Source organism: Quercus lobata, chromosome 3 (genome assembly GCF_001633185.2).
Source record: "Quercus lobata isolate SW786 chromosome 3, ValleyOak3.0 Primary Assembly, whole genome shotgun sequence".
NCBI lineage: Eukaryota > Viridiplantae > Streptophyta > Magnoliopsida > Fagales > Fagaceae > Quercus > Quercus lobata.
In genome coordinates this window covers 58,895,582-58,909,786 of record NC_044906.1, presented here as the reverse complement: position 1 = coordinate 58,909,786, position 14,205 = coordinate 58,895,582, and positions in this window count along the sequence as shown.

Sequence of the window (14,205 nt, the reverse complement as noted above, 5' to 3'; positions counted from 1 at the left end):
AAAAATTGGTGTTTTGATATCGGTATACATACTGGTCGATACCAGTACGGTATCGACCACCTTAATTTTAACTTATGACGTCCACTCTTAATGATAGTTATTTATCAGACTAAGACACCAATCGGATTTTAGTATATGTGGGATTGAACCCCAGATCTCTTATTCAACAATCAGTGACTTTACTAGTTGAGTTAATTGGAACCCATAATACCACGTAATGATTTAGTGGAATAGAAAGAGATATGGTAATATTTTGTTCTAATGGAAAAAGAAAAATGATGATTTGAATACCCTCACATTTTTTTTTCTTTATTAATCATTAAATTAAATAAATCCTATGTCTCCTAATGAAAACATATTTTACATTTTTTTAACTTGGCCTACACAATACTCAAAATAATTAAAAGGTAATACTTCATCTAATTGTGCAATGGCCTAAATCAAATAAAGAATTCAAAACATGCCTCATAGCAGTAATACCCTTAATCATAATGTATTATCTATACTACTATTTAAGGGGCTTCCCCTGTTTGAATTCCACATTTTTCATGCCTAAGATACCCTCATCATACCCACTTACAAGTTTTCAACTACCGAGGATAGATATGTAAATTAAAACTCCTACACTTTAAAACCACAAACTCACGTACGCTTTGCAGTTTCTATCTCACTTTCTCTCTCTCATTTTTCTTCAAATTAAAGACATTTAGTTTAGCTCTACATCCTCTTCTCTTTTTCTTCATATTAAAGATATTTACTGTCAGAGGCTTCAACAAATTTTCAGGTTCTATCTTTTGCAAGTTCCTCTTTGTTTTCTTTTCTTTTGTTTATGATTGACTTTCTTTAAGTTCTACTTTTTTTTTCTTATATGTATCACGTTAATTCTTTTTTTTTTTCCCCTTCTTCTTTATTTTAAAATGTAATTTTGAAATAAATGGTTCCTTCATATACTCCATCATTATACTTCTTAATGAATTGTCATTTCATGTTGTAGGTATTGTAATCCAAAGATAGGGCTGTCTTATGCTACAAAAGAAGTATTCAAAATCATTCTCCAACAGTTAAACAGTATGGCTTCCTTTACCTCTTTTAATAGTCTTTGTTTACATTTTAAAAATTATAACTGTAAGGACGCGTTTCGTGGCGGACCGTAACAGTGTCGGGTTCGCACGTGAAAAGGCCCCTAACAATATCATTTGTAGAGCGTGGGTTTGGAAGGCTAGGCCTTGGTTGATAGGCGGTGGGTTTTTCACGGTGTTCGTACCAGTTTAAGTTTTCCTACACCCCTGGAGTCTTTCTCCTGGAGGTGGGCTGGGAGGCTCAGGTTTCTGGCCATTTTTCCCAACCCCCCTTTTTAGGTTACTTATTTTTCCTTTTATATTTGCCTGCGTTCATTGTCCTTCGTCCACGTATTGGATCAACCTTTCCTAGATTGATACTTGTCCCATCAGCCCATATTCAAAATCGTTGGGGGTGGTTGTAAAAGCCAAAGAATGCGGCTTTGTCAGGTTCAGAGCATTGAATGGCAGTAAGGGCAGTTTTCCCTGGATATTTTAGATCTTTTTTCCGAGTTTCAGTTTTATACCATTTTTACCCTTCTTTACGAGGGGGAACTTTGGGTCTGCCGAGGACTGAACTACCCTCGGCGGTACCCAAAGTCTATTTCGTTGAACTTGTGCCATAATCCTCCTTGGCTTGGCCCATAAATCATTTACACCCTACATTAGCCCCTCAAAACCCGGCTGTCCAACCTCTGGGCTGGACAGGGGGGTTTTGGTGACGCCAAACTTCTTCCTGTGGCCCAATCCATTCGGCCTATTAAACACGCTGGCGGTTCCTCATATGCCTAAGAGATTCACCGGTCTACGAGATAGTTTTTAATTTCGCGCTTGAGGCGTTCTTATCGCTTGGGGTATCCAAAACGAGCTTTGAATAATCACTATTTACGAGACTACTTTAATTCGACGGTTTATTCTGATGGGGTGGAGAAGTGGAACCGGCGTGTTTGGGTTTGCTGATTCCTTTGGAGATCTGAACCTATTAAATGCCTCCCGCTCCGCCCTCTGTATAAGTAGGACAGGAGGAGGTTATTGTTTTTACCAAAAATCCCTTTTTCATCCCCCTGCGACTCTGGAATACTTAGCCTCCCTTAGGATTCGGTTTACTCGCTGGTTTATACGCTTAATCGTAAAATACTTTACCATAACAACAAGGGATGCAAAAGCCCCACCCCTCCCAAAAACGCCACGTTCCGATAAAGCTTATCATGGCTCGATCGGGACAAGGATGGCGAAGACTCAAAATCAACCTCATCTTTCTTTCAGTCAAAATTCGAAGCAGGGACTCGTCACGTCAAACTTTCGACGTGACGGAGTCGAGAACACCCAAGACCGTTACCACCCGGCTCCTCACGAGCGTACCTAATATGGCACCGGCGTGTTAGGAGTCAGGGCTGAGGCAGGGGCTAAGCGTTTCTGCTTCTCCCTCTTTTGCTCCTTGGTGCCCTCCCCCTCCCTCTTCTTATTGTCTTCCCAGCACCAGTTCCGCCCTGATGTTGTTTCTTTTCTATCTTTTGCTCCTCTCTTTGTCTCTTCATCCCTCTCTCTTCTTCTCCTCCTTCTTTACTCATGTCCTCCATTTTCTTTATTCATCCCCTTCGTCTTCATCATTGATTTCTTCCTTACTATTTCCTTCTTCTTCATTCATTTTCTTTTTTAAAGTGAGTCCCTCTCTTAGTATGAGCAGCAATGAGGCAGAGATTGGAGAAACTTTGAAGACGAGTTTAAAAGACGCTTGACAGTTTACTTTTCTGTACTACAGATGTAATGGTTGCTTAGGCAGTTTACATTTTGTATAGGCTCGTTTGAGCCCCTTTTTGTATGTTGTAGCAATTTTTCATATCAATAAAGATTGTTGTCTACCTTGTTTCGCATATTATGTCTTTATGTTTTCATAAATTTGCAAGCACTGCTCGGCACAATGATATAATATCTAAATCAATGACGACTAAAACCAAAATACTCGATAATAAATAGATATCGCCATAACTTTAATAGAAATTCTTGGCCTAATGAGGCCGATCAATGAAGAGTAATACTTACCCCATGCTAGCCGAGGTGAAAAACGAAGGCTTGATGTCAGGTAAGGAATAGCCATTTGAAGATATGGCACCCACCAAATGAGCGGCCTTCTTATATGACTAAGCGCTGGGGCATTCCACCCCTTTCCTTACACCTTTATTGGCCTTAACCCTTTATGGTGTTTAAGCCGTGGATGAAGTGACCTGGCATTTTTATCAAGTAACTCTTCTTATGAGATTCAAACCTTTTCTTATCCAAGTGTTTGGTTTTTCCATTGGCTTGGGTCCGAGGACCATACAATGCCTTGGTTCTGTCCAAAAACTTGTAATTTTTATAATTCTTCGTGCTTGGTTTCCCCATAGGCTTGAGTCCGAGGACCATACAAGGCCTTGGTTCTGTCCAAAAACTTGTAATTTTTATAATTTTTCGTGCTTGGTTTCCCCATAGGCTTGAGTCCGAGGACCATACAAGGCCTTGGTTCTGTCCAAAAACTTGTAATTTTTATAATTTTTCGTGCTTGGTTTCCCCATAGGCTTGAGTCCGAGGACCATACAAGGCCTTGGTTCTGTCCCTGGGCCCTTGTGCTAAATCGGGCCTGGGCCGTGAGTTGACTGGGCCCAAAATTAGGGGGTATTTCCGTATTCTCAGGCCACGCGATACTTTTTGGGCGTCCCAGTATTCGAGGTGCGCCTTCTCGAGACTCCTCTAACTTCAGGGTTGCAGACGACGTTGGAAATCGAGCCAGAGACATTTTGTCTGTAGCGTTCCTTGGGACGCTGCGTGAATTAAATGCTACTATTTTATCTTTTGATATAAAACAGGAGAGAAAGTTACTTTTCCTACGCACAAATCCTTCAGCTTCCTCCTTTAGGAAATCATGTTTGAGGCGAGGGTTAGGGAAAAAGAACTTTCTCCACCGCGGAGGCGCCGTGTCCTCCCGAGACTCGAAGGAGTGATGCACGGGCCAAGAAAGCATAAATTTAAAGAGAAATTTACACTTCTACGGAGGGGGGAGGGTGTCTCCCCTCCTTTCAGTCAAAATCCGAAGCAGGTTCTGGTCATGCCAGATTTTTGGTATGTCCGAAGAAGGAATTTCCACCATCAGCACTGTCTACCTTGCAACCGGCAAATTCTTGCGGGGGCTTCCCAACTTCCGGCTCCCTGCGCTTTTTCTGTAGACGGTGTTAGCCTGAGGTCAGGTTCTTTTGCTGCCTGAGTTATGGGCATGCAGAAGTGTCGAGGAATAGTTTCCTTAAACAATAACTTGGCGCAGTAGCCAACCTCTCCTCTGAGCTGTCCCCACGGCCTTATCTCCACTCGCTTGTATTTTCCTTTACTTATGTAGTCAGCTTTAATGTAAGCTTGTTTCAGCTTTTCATTGTACACTGTACTGTTCTTTTGTCTTAATAAAATATGTGTCTGTTTCTCCATACATATCTTCCTTCTCCGTAACCACTACTTTATGCATGAATATTAAATGCAAGCTTGCCCTTAAGGATATTCCAGGCAGAAAAAATGCTTTAACACAGGTTCCTTCTAATTTAAACTCACAAATATTATCAAGTATAACAATGACAACTTTCAATAAATTAAATTCCTGGAACTAACCGGGATAAGCACTGAGTATTACGCGATGCATGCTAGACCGATGTTCGAGAACGATAATCTCTAAATAATTCGTCTGAAAGGGTAGCTAAGTAGCGAGGGACCTTGGTTGTGCTTTTGGGGTAATATGTTGCGCCGTATCGCATCAACCCCTTTGATACTGGGGATCCGAGGGTAGACCGAGGAATCCGCGCAATCAAGGTATTAACCCATCTGCTAACGCGGAATTCCCTTCGGAGGGATTTCGAGGTTTACGGGCCGTAGTTTTTTTTTTTTTTTTCTTTAAATGGTTAGTTCCTCATCCAAGTAGTTGGTTTCCCCATAGGCTTAAGTCCGAGGACTATGCAATGCCCTGGTTTCTGTCCAAAAACTAGTTTTCCACATCCAGGTAGTTGGTTTCCCCTGAGGCTTGGGTCCGAGGACCATGCAATGCCTTGGTTCTGTCCAAAACCTAGTTTTCCACATCCAGGGTAGTTGGTTTCCCCTGAGGCTTGGTTCGAGGACCATGCCAATGCCTTGGTTCTGTCCAAAACCTAGTTTTCATTACATCCAGGTAGTTGGTTTCCCCTGAGGCTTGGGTCCGAGGACCATGCAATGCCTTGGTTCTGTCCAAAACCTAGTTTTCATTACATCCGGGTAGTTGGTTTCCCCTGAGGCTTGGGTCCGAGGACCATGCAATGCCTTGGTTCTGTCCAAAACCTAGTTTTCATTACATCCAGGTAGTTGGTTTCCCCTGAGGCTTGGGTTCGAGGACCATGCAATGCCTTGGTTCTGTCCAAAACCTAGTTTTCATTACATCCGGGTTTTCATTACATCCAGGTAGTTGGTTTCCCCTGAGGCTTGGGTCCGAGGACCATGCAATGCCTTGGTTCTGTCCAAAACCTAGTTCATTACATCCAGGTAGTTGGTTTCCCCTGAAGCTTGGGTCCGAGGACCATGCAATGCCTTGGTTCTGTCCCATTACATCCAGGTAGTTGGTTTCCCCTGAAGCTTGGGTCCGAGGACCATGCAATGCCTTGGTTCTGTCCAAACCTAGTTTTCCACATCCGGTAGTGGTTCCCCTGGACTGTCGAGGACATGCAATGCCCTTGTTCTGGTCAAAAACCTTAGTTTCATTACATCCAGGTAGTTGGTTTCCCCTGAGGCTTGGGTCCGAGGACCATGCAATGCCTTGGTTCTGTCCAAAACCTAGTTTTCATTACATCTAGGTAGTTGGTTTCCCCTGAGGCTTGAGTCTGAGGACCATGCAATGCCTTGGTTCTGTCCAAAACCTAGTTTTCATTACATCCAGGTAGTTGGTTTCCCCTGAGGCTTGCGTCCGAGGACCATGCAATGCCTTGGTTCTGTCCAAAACCTAGTTTTCATTACATCCAGGTAGTTGGTTTCCCCTGAGCTTGAGTCCGAGGACCATGCAATGCCTTGGTTCTGTCCAAAACCTATTCCACAATCCAGGTAGTTGGTCTTCAAAACCTAGTTTCATTACCCAGAGTTGGTTTCCCCTGAGGCTTGCGTCCGAGGACCATGCAATGCCTTGGTTCTGTCCAAAACCTAGTTTTCATTACATCCAGGTAGTTGGTTTCCCCTGAGGCTTGGGTCCGAGGACCATGCAATGCCTTGGTTCTGTCCAAAACCTAGTTTTCATTACATCCAGGTAGTTGGTTTCCCCTGAGGCTTGGGTCCGAGGACCATGCAATGCCTTGGTTCTGTCCAAAACCTAGTTTTCTCCTTGTGCGGGATCTTGGCTTTAGGGGAGTTAGCTCCTCAGCCTAGCCCCTAGAGTTTATCCATACGGTTAACGTTGCAAGGTACCTAGTTTACTCTTTACAGGGGACCTTGGCTTTAAGGGAGTTGGCTCCTCAACCAAGCCCCTAATCAAGAAACGTAGTTCCTAACAGAACTTTATACTTAGAACTCTGTAACCAACGGCTAGACATATCGGAGAAACTCTATCGACCCACTTCCTATACCAACACACAAGCCCTCCCCACAGACGGCGCCAATTGTAAGGACGCGTTTCGTGGCGGACCGTAACAGTGTCGGGTTCGCACGTGAAAAGGCCCCTAACAATATCATTTGTAGAGCGTGGGTTTGGAAGGCTAGGCCTTGGTTGATAGGCGGTGGGTTTTTCACGGTGTTCGTACCAGTTTAAGTTTTCCTACACCCCTGGAGTCTTTCTCCTGGAGGTGGGCTGGGAGGCTCAGGTTTCTGGCCATTTTTCCCAACCCCCCTTTTTAGGTTACTTATTTTTCCTTTTATATTTGCCTGCGTTCATTGTCCTTCGTCCACGTATTGGATCAACCTTTCCTAGATTGATACTTGTCCCATCAGCCCATATTCAAAGTCGTTGGGGGTGGTTGTAAAAGCCAAAGAATGCGGCTTTGTCAGGTTCAGAGCATTGAATGGCAGTAAGGGCAGCTTTCCCTGGATATTTTAGATCTTTTTTCCGAGTTTCAGTTTTATACCATTTTTACCCTTCTTTACGAGGGGGAACTTTGGGTCTGCCGAGGACTGAACTACCCTCGGCGGTACCCAAAGTCTATTTCGTTGAACTTGTGCCATAATCCTCCTCGGCTTGGCCCATAAATCATTTACACCCTACAATAACCATGATCACCTCATGAATAGATAGTGAGTTTTTGTTTTTTAAAAATAAGGTCAACAACGTCCATCACTCTCTTATTAGGTTTTTTATTTTATTCTTTCTTAGAAAAGGTTTTTAATTTTATCAAAAGGTTAACCACAATTATATATTTCTAACTGCATTTGCACTAAATACATCCAACTTTATCAAAAGGTTAACCACAATCATCTACACGTCTATTTCCTTCTCCTTCCTCACTTCAGTTCTTTTTTTTCTTTTTCTTTTTTCCTTCTTCATATATATATATATATATTTTTTTTACCATCATTGTATATGTTTTTGGCATTCAATTTTTTTATTTAGGTATGTAGCAATCTTGAGTTCTACTTTTTTTTTTTTTTTTAATGTATCAGGTTAACTATCCTTTTTTAAAAAAAATGTAATTTTGAACTGTTGGTGGTGACTAAATGTATATGTTTTTGGCGTTAAATTTTTTTATTTAGGTATGTAGCAACCTTGAGTTCTACTTTTTTTTTTTTTTTTTTTTTTTTTTTTTTTTTATGTTATCATGTTAGCTCTCTTTTTTTTTTTTTCTTTTCTTTTTAAAAAAAATTAATTTTGAAATGTTGGTGGTGACTAAATAATTTTAAACGTGAGTAAGGAAAGTGAAGTTTAAAAAAATAAAAAATAAATCTTAATAAAAGAAAAAAGAAAAAAAGAAAAAAGAGAGAGAGAGAGAGAGAGAACGTGAGGTAAATGACTAAAACATGTTTAACTTATACTAAAATATTGCCTACAAAATAGAAACACTCTCCCACTAACCCACTTCTTCAAATTAACTATACATTTATTTTTTTTAATAGAAAAATTAGTTAAATTACCTACGTTTTTGTTGTTTTTTTCCTAAAAAGAAACCTACGTTTCTAATACTATTTTATTATTATTAAAAAAAAAAAAAAAATCTTTCCCTTAAAAAAAGGCACTTAACACACTCTTAGGTTTTTAAAAAAAATAAAACTTAAATAAGTTATAAAAAAAAAAAACAAAAAAAGATTTACTAAATAGATATATACACCTTTTTTTTTTTTTTTGATAAGTAGATACATCTTTAACTCCCATTAAAATGTTGCCTACAAAATAGGATCACTCTCCTAATAGTTTTCAAATTACTTTATCCATTTAAAAAAATTAAAATTAAAACAAACACACTTTTTTAGTAAAAAAAAAAAAAAAAACCCACATCTTCCGTTACAAACTATTTGATCCTAAATTTTTAGTTCCAACTCTCCAATATATCTTACGTTTCAAAAAAATATATATAACTGAAGGTAATTGTAAAAGTTGGATTGCTACACCTATTAAAACCACGTTTGTTCTAAAAAAAAAAAAAAAACCCACGTTCTCACATCCACCGCAATATTATCCTTCTCCTTCAGTTTCTTTTTCCGTCATCCACCCAATCATCTTCCACCATCTTTCACTCTCACTTTGTTAAGTCTTCACAGTTTTTTCAAATCCTATTCATATATTGATACATGTTTTGATGTCAAAATGGTAGGCCTCTGAATCTGAAATGGGCAAAGGCTCTCAGGGGCGGCTTGATGTATTTTCCCATTTTTCATATCTTTATTTTTTTATTCCATAATTTTTTTATCCACATAATTTATGACTATTATTTTTTTATCTACACAATGCAAGGCTACAACCACTAAACGTTTCCTAAATAACTGCAAATTTTCGAAATTCAAATTTCCAGTAAAATCTCACCATATTCTCTATCACAATCTCTTTTATCCTTATATGCTATCACTACTAACATTTTCGGATAACTACTATTTTATTCAAATGTTTGCTTTATTCTATTTTTTTTTTTTTTTTTGGAGAAGAATTTTCTATTTCTATTTGAATTCAAAAATTTCAAACACAAACTCTAACAAACTTAAACTATTATCTTTAACAACATACTAGCCTCTGAGCACGCGCTCACGCGCATGCTCAGAGGCTCTTCTATTTTTTGGGTAAGGATTAATTTAGAACATTTATTATAATTTGGAATTATTACATTTTTCAATCACATAAAAAAAAACCTAGGGGTGTAATGAGTGTCATGTGTGGAGAAATAATTTTCCAATCACACTCCTACATTTTTTTTGTGATGAAAAATTATTGTGATTGGAAAATTATTTCTCCACACATGACACTCATCATACCCCTAGTTTTTTTTTTTTTTTTTTTTTGTGATTGAAAAATGTAATAATTCCAAATTATAATAAATGCTCTAAATTAATCCTTACCCAAAAAATAGAAGAGCCTCTGAGCACGCGCGTGAGCGCGTGCTCAGAGGCTAGTAAATAGTATGCTCTTCATGTGAGTACTTTATGAGCCATTTATTTCTTAATAGAGTACCCAATAATCATTCGGATCTTGCTAAATATATCAAAAAGGATAAAACTAATTTTATATATACTTTGTCCATAAAAATAAATATCATGTATTTTATTCTATAAGAATAATAAAATACATGTCCAAAATAAAAAAAAATACTACAGAGATATTAAACACTAAAACATTAAAGAGTGACATGTTTAAATGACTTCTGTATTGGGTGGTTTGATTCAACACCCCCCCTTCCCTCTCTCTCTCTCTCTCTCTCTCCCTCTCACATTAAATACGGGTTTGGTTTGATTTGGTCCTTGATTATAGGGTGTATCAACCAAAAAAAAAAAAAGATTTCATTAATCACATAAAACAAAAACATAGACTGAGGGATTAAATTGTTACATTTAAAAATTTTTGAGGTACTAAAATCGAACAAACACCATATTTGAGGACAATAAATGCAATTTACTCTACATGTTTTGTATAAATAAATTACAATCTTCTCCAAAACCCTAATTTGTTTTAGTATAAACGTAGGGTGTCAAGGATAACAATTAAAAAGTTTGTGAATTAAAATCAGTCAATGTGCATTAGAAAAAATTATGTTTCACCTTCAATAAATAAATAACAATATAACACAGACTAGGTCATTTATTTACTCATAAAAAAGACTAGGTCTCATTTCAAATATTATATAAAAAAAATATTATTAGTTCCTTAGAAAATAGAAGGATTGTTAATTTGTTATGGTTACATCACATGGAGGCAGGATCGTCACATTTAAATCCCCTTGTCCAGGTGGCGGGGGCAGCATCTCCCCTTCCATATATTTTTTTCTTTAAATAGATTAAGATGACTTTGAATTCCAATTTTCACATGATAGCTTACGATTGTCTTGCCAATTTTTAATAGCTAATTACGACAATTGTGGCTATAATCATGCCACACTTAATGTCATTATTTACTCATAATTACAGCAAGTTGATGCTTCAATCTTTATTTATTTATTTTTTTTTTGGAGATTGCTGCGACTCACCTTGCATCTTTGTATTATTCTAAACCTTCAACCTTGTACCAATAATAAACAATCTTAAAAGTAGCTTCAACCAAACGATATTAACTTCAACGGTTCTGAATTCTGATGGTCTTAAATAGCATTGCAGTTGTCAATTGAGTTTAATAGTAAATACAAACCCTCTATCTCATTTTTTGAATTTTACTTTATGGTCTATCAATGTCATGGTTGAATAAAAGATATGAGGTTCAATCACTATTTACACCAAAATCTGATTGGTGTCTTAGTCTGATGATAAAAGAACACAAATTACAAAAACTGAGGTTGAATAAGAGATATGAGGTTCAATCACTACCTACACCAAAAACCGATTGGTATCTTGGTCTGATGGTCTGATAATAAAAGAGCAAAAATCACGGAAACGGACATCATAGGATGAAACTCTAAAAAAGAAAAAGGTTTGCGATGTGTTTGATTTTTGATTTCTTTCATTTTAAACTTTGGTCAATTTAAAAAGAAAGTCAAATGAATACATGACAAGTTGTGATTGGTATAACACAAAAAATGGGATGACTGCTTTAGCATAATGACAGTTAAGGGCGAAAGAGGGTGGGTGGGGCTAAGGGGGCCATTGATTTTTCAAAAATCTCTCCTCCCTCTTATATTTTAGGTTTTTTTTTTAATTTTTTTTATTTTTTTTTATTTTTAAAATTGAACTTTAGATATTAATTTAAATAATGACCACTAGATTTTTACTAAAAATATGTAACACATTTATTTAGATGACTAATGCATCATTTTTTGTTTCCTCTAATTACTCTTATACTATAAATTACTCATTAATTCAAAGTGTATTTAATGTATTTCATACAAATAGAAATGTTTATATATTATTGTAAGAGCCTCAAAATCTTATAGTCCAAGCCCACTTAGAATAGTGAGTTTGTACTGTTCAACTTTGATCCAAATCAATAAATTTGTAAGAGGTGGAATCAAACAATAAGAGAGGGCCTTGCCCGAAAATGAAAATAGGGAAGAAAAGGGCTTAATATTATAGAATATGTGAGCAAATGTCTAAATACAAGCTTGCCCAAGGAGGTCAATATCACATAGAAAATTGCACTATTCACTTTCTTCTCTCAATGTTCTTGTTCTAATTCTCTTTTTTCTGATATTTCTGTCTGGATCCCTTTCTCTGAGAACTCTCTTTTTCTTATATACTCCCCCCTACTTCACATCTTAACCCCCCATCTTTACCTAACAAATTTCTCCTAATGACAATTGTCCCTTTAAACATCTAAGGAAGGTGGTAGAAGGAGTTTGCTCAGCTGTGAATTATACTGTTCAGGTCACTTTCTTATCAATGTAGCTGATAAAGATGTTGCCCATCATTTAATGCGGAGGCAACAACCTACTTCCTACTGGAAACTTCCCCTCATTTTTATGATTCTCTCTCCTCATCCAGTCCTCCCTTCCTTGAGCTCCTAAGAATCTTTTGTCTCTTCCCCTCCCCTCCTTGGTGAACTCCCTCCTCGGGCGTGTGATGCCCCAATATCAACACTACAACCCAACGATCCCTTCTTCGGTCCTCGGGCCCCCACAATTATTAATGCACTGCTTCTTTCCTCTAATTAATCTTATACCATAATGGCATATCATAGAAATATATAAGTAAAACAACATTTGTAAAATAATGATACAAACATATTTTATGCGTGTAGGTTATCCTTCGAAGGGTTTAGCTTACCTCTAGTACTTTTTTAATTGGATATGTCATTTTGTTTTAAATATACAATGGCAAGTAGTAGTGAGTTTTAATCTCCACCTTTTATTTAGCTAGTAGTGACATGACAGTCTCTCATTAAAATAAAAGGAGATTCAAGTTAAATAGTACTGGAACTAAGCCAAACTCTTTTTCAAATTTTATATATATACTAGTTATAGCCATGTGCATTGCACAGTTTTATGAAAAAACTTATAAAATATATGTATAAATAATTATATATTTTAATAATTATTATAACAAAATAAGTACTAATTTGTTAGTGACTTGAAGTATTGTTAAAAATAATATCAATGATTAAAAAATGTTAGAAGTATTTTTTTTCCTTTGGAAAATCTTTAAATATTTATTTGTACACTATATTTTTAGAATATCCTTGTTCTTCTTCGTCATTATTCTTTATTAAAATCTTTAGACATAGTATTATAAAAATTGGCAACTTTTAAGAGATAGAACTATTTGAAGAATAATAACCTTTAATTTGTTCTAATTATAGAACCTATCATAATTTTTTCTTCCTATACGTTTGCACGATTTTATACATAAATTCATATAATACAAAATTTATTTGAGAAACAAAAAGAAAATGAATAGTTTGAATTGTAAGAGAGACACTACGTGTAAATAATAAAAAAAAAAATGCAGAGCTCTACATATAGATTACACACCTTTCTTAGGATGCTTGGAATCTTTTATGACAAACTTGGAAAACAAAATCAAGAAAAAAATTAAACCGAGTTAATTAAAAAAAAAAAAAAGGTTGAACCATATAGATTGTAAAATTGCATATGAGTCTATGACCATTTTATACCAGGCTTTAAAATAATTTTTTTCTATAAAGAGCTATCAGTTCCACTTTGATTTTACTACTTTAGTCAAATAAGTTCCATAATCGCAAGGAAAAAAAAACCTATTTTATAATGATGGTCCAAAATTTTGCAATTTAAAACCAAAAATATAAAAAGATTAATGAAGAATTTGTTGGGAATAGAAAATTATACTAATAATAGAAAATTATGCAGAATCAAAAACCCAAAAATAATATCTATACTATATATAATAATGGAAGTTTTGTATAAATTTTACAAAACTCTTTTTGCACCACATCTTTAGAATCCTTTCTTATTTTATTTTATTGTTTTTTATAATTTTTCATTTGTTCAACTTTTCATTTTCTTCAATCATTGTCTTTTTAGTTCAATTTTTCATCTCCTCCAATCATTGTCTTTTTAAAAATTTCATTTGATTCCCTTAATATATTTTTAAACCTTTTCTTTAGCATCCTTTCTTATTTTATTGTTTTTTGTAATTTTTTATTTGTTCAACTTTTCATCTTCTTCAATCATTGTCTTTTTAGTTTGATCTTTCATCTCCTCCAATCATTGTCTTTTTAAAAATTTCATTTGATTCCCTTAATATATTTTTAAACATTTTCCTTTATACTTTTTTAAATTCTACATATTCACTTTGTTCAACTTTTCATCTACCTCAAACATTCCACTTCCATTTTTATTTTCATATAAATTTCATTTTACTTCATTTCCACCTCTCCCTTATTCCTTCCAAGTTGTCCATGACAACAAAACCTCATTACTCTCTCTCTCTCTCTCTCTCCAATTTTGCTTCTCTTTTGATCGATTTTTTAATATTTTTTCAACCATTTTTTTTTCTACTAATGATTCTTTTTGTAATTGTTCATTTAATTGTCACATTCTATTTGTTTATGTTTTTGGTATATTTATATCGACTTTTATAAATATTT